The sequence below is a fragment of the Perca flavescens genome, chromosome 8, assembly GCF_004354835.1.
Source record: "Perca flavescens isolate YP-PL-M2 chromosome 8, PFLA_1.0, whole genome shotgun sequence".
NCBI lineage: Eukaryota > Metazoa > Chordata > Actinopteri > Perciformes > Percidae > Perca > Perca flavescens.
The window spans coordinates 33,404,992-33,408,673 of NC_041338.1; the positions used below are offsets into that span (position 1 = coordinate 33,404,992).

Here is a 3,682-nt window from a genome sequence, read left to right on the forward strand (position 1 = left end):
ACACTACCTTATCGGTGACCCTGCTTACCCAATGCAGAATTGGCTTATGAAGCCCTTCTCCGACACTGGAAGACTGTCACCTGAACAACACACCTACAACTACAGATTGAGCAGTGCTCGTTCGGTTGTAGAGATGGCTTTTGGAAGGTTAAAGGGCCGTTGGAGATGTCTCCTCAAAAGAAATGACTGCAAGCTGGTGGCATGGTGACAATTTCATTGTGGAGCATGTGGACAGGGAGTTAAACCTTCAACCTCCGGGTCAGGCATTACCTGAGCATGGTGAGCCAGAAGGGGCAGATATTAGAGCAGCCTTAATAAACTATTTCAGTAGAGAGGAGTGATTGTTGTTACAGTGATTGTTGTTCATCATTAGTGCCAGTTACCTGTTTCTGTCAACATTACCTCTAAACTGCATCTAACAGAAAAAAAAAACATTCAAAATGCATATGTAATTGTGTTTATTTGACTACACTTTGTCTATTTGCATCATCTAAATGTACCAAAAGTTGGCAGTGGTAAATGCCTTATTTGCATATTTAGACATGAGAAATTTCAGAAAACTTGTAATACAAAAAAGAATTGTCTTAATGTCATTAATCAACTGGGGAAGTTTCATGTGTTCTATGTTTTTACCTGTTTTGTGTTACATGTATCGGTTGATTATCTCTGTAATTTTGGAGAGGTAGTTAATGTGGAATACATTCATCAAATTGTATATTTTAACTGGTTGTGCCTGTGTGTGTTGTGCCAAATTCAAAACCAAATCCAAATTCAGTTGTTTTTCTACATCTTTTCAATTAGTATCCACTCTGGTATTGTATTATCCAACTTGTTGGAAAAGGAAATGTTGAGAATGTTGTAAAATATATAAACATTTGTTTATTGGCATAGACAATCAAATATTAATAAATAAATAAATAACATGTTAATTGAATTAAAACCCAGTCTATTTTTTTGCTTGCGCCTCCATCACTGCCACCATGCGCGCCATGAGCCCAAGCAGAGCGCTTGTGTCTGTTTCCATCTTTGCTGTCATGTCCTTGTTGAGCTGCAAGAACTTATCATCAGCCTTCTCCATGTACTCCCACAGCTCCTCATTTTCATGCTGTCTTTTTCCTGTGTAGAAAACAAACAAAACCAAAATGTGTGATTACATGACAATGTCAAACTATCTATATACCTGTGCACTACTAGTTCAAGTCCACACATTACTGCAGATAAGCTACAGTTTTTTTATATTGCCTGCCATCATTTAATCTAACAAGTTTTCTGCAAACAAAGTGCCTGCATGTTGACCATAGTTGACCTATGGTTTCAATAGGACATACCAACCCTTCATTTTGGGAGTTAAATGCTTTTTGGAAAAAATTTAAGCTATGAGGCTATGTAGAACATGTAAACATTAAGGAAACGCTTAATACATAGCACAAAACAGCTTACCTCGTCTGGCTTGCCGTGATGACACGGAGGCAGATGGTACCGGTGAGCTGCAGTCCTGTGGTGATGGTGGTGGTGGTAGCTCTGTGTCATTGTCAACATCCCCTTCCACACCAGTGACAGACAACTCTATAAACAACCAAAACAGGGAGCAGGTTTAGTTTATAAAGCTCATTCAAGACAGACTTTTCACAATAAGACCTGAGTCACCTTTATGAAACATCCCTCTTTTTCTTTGGCCTAAAAAACATGAGGGGATTTAGCTGTTAAGTGTCATAAATAATAAATCTTCAAATTTAATTCTCATAACAGTAAATAAAGGCAGTTGTGTGTTTTTTCCTCCTAATCATCCCCTGATTATGGTTATGATTTGATACTATAAATAAATTGAATTGAATTGATGTAAGCTGCAGACTGCATAGAGAGCATTTATTATTTTATCAGTGAGCAAACTTCCCTGCTGAATGTTGTTTTGGCTTTTAAAAGTGTTGCACAAACAGCGCTAGTCACCATGTGAATATGACATTGAAACAAGACATAGCTGGTTACACAGTTAAAAAATACATGATTAACATTGAAACATATGAAATATAAGACCCACCTGAAGCATTGGAATTTTCTGCTTCTCCTCCGTTCACCATAGCCTCTAACAAGGCTGTGGCGGAGTTAAGTGCCCCGGTGGTTTGGCATGCCGGTCGGTCACCAAGTATGGCATCCAGGACGTCGAAATATGGGGATCTTCTTTGCCGACCGCCGCTACCACTTCGCCCAAGCTCCTTTTTTTGGTCCCGATAATCCTTTTTTAATTTTTAAATTTTGTTTATTAGTTGTTCTACACTTCTCTGGTAACCCGCAACCGACATCTCATTCTGTAACCTTTCAAATACGGGTTTTGTCCGCACAGCTCCATCCAATTTATTTTGAATTTCTGTGGAGGACCACAAAGCCAGCAAACAGTTGGTTTCCTCCACAGACCACGGTTGTTTTGGTTTTCCGTCCATGTCCAAAGCTAACGGTAACAGCTGTCTATGGTTAACAGCTGACCGGTGTTTTAAAAATGGCGTCCCGATGTTTTTGTTTTCGAACGTTACGATAATCCAGCACCTGACGTAATCGGTTCTTATCTCTAGACCAGCGCAAAGTTGGTGCTGAGTTGGAACCTGTTTTCTTGGCCCAGAGCCAGGTTTATTTGTGTGGAAAAGCAAAGAACCGGTTCGATTTTGGCACTGACTCCGAACCAGCACCAGAACTGCCTTGGTGGAAAAGGGGTATTTGATCTGTTAACGATAGCACCTGCTCTATGTCTCCTGTAGCACACCGCAGCAATTCAGACACTGAGAGCAAGCTCTCAAACAAAGCCTCACACTGCGAAAACGATAACTGCTATCGGTCAAATGACGTGATCCTGAGCACCACAAGGACTTTGTGAACGTATCGCTGTAAAACTTATATGGATAAACATAAAAATGTGGGCATATCAGCGATTTAAAAAAGTGGTTCGCTGTGCGTTTCGCTGGGAAATGCAAAGAAAGTTATACAGGAGAGTGAATGGAGGGAGTTGTGTTACTCTTGTCGTTTGGAAGCTCAACCAGCCAAAAGTAAAAGGCATATCACAACACTGAAAACTAGACAAAAATACCTACGTTTTGATGTATGAATTGTGTATGACAAGTAGATATTGTGGGCGTGAGAGCAGTTTTTAGAGAAGGGACAAAGATTAATTTTTTGAAGCTTCACCATCTGAGCGATGACATCATCACTCTAACCAGCCACACACACACTCTGTTTAATCGATAAAAAATCCTGAAAAGATCACTAAACTTAAACAGCTTTTTCTCAAAAACTTTAAAAGATATCAAACTGAAAGGTAGTAGCCGGATAGCTGAAAAGTTTGTGAACATTTTAAAGTTTCTTTGACGTCTGTAGGTGAAAGTATGAAGGAGCTGAAACTTTTGGCGGTGGAAGAAGATTTTAAGGAGTTGAAGCCTGCTCTCATTGACTTCAATGTTAAAAAAAGTGTTAAAAAGCTTAAAATTTTAAAAAGTATAAATAGTAGAAAAAAAGTTGAAGAAGTCCCATCATTAGCTGAACATTTGAAAAGTTGAATGGTTTAAATAGGTGAAAGTATGCATAAGTTACAGAGAGCCAAAAAACGTACGGAATAATAATAAAGCGAAGAATAATAAAGAACAGGATAACAATAGGAGGAATAACCGACCTAAAACCTACCTAGACCTACATTTAA

The 3,682-nt window shown here is 38.9% G+C and overlaps 1 pseudogene; it reads right to left on the reverse strand.

Moving 5' to 3' along the window:
* Window positions 1-946: 946 nt before the first annotated feature.
* On the reverse strand, window positions 947-2,438 carry LOC114560105 (uncharacterized; annotated as a pseudogene).
* Window positions 2,439-3,682: the final 1,244 nt, after the last annotated feature.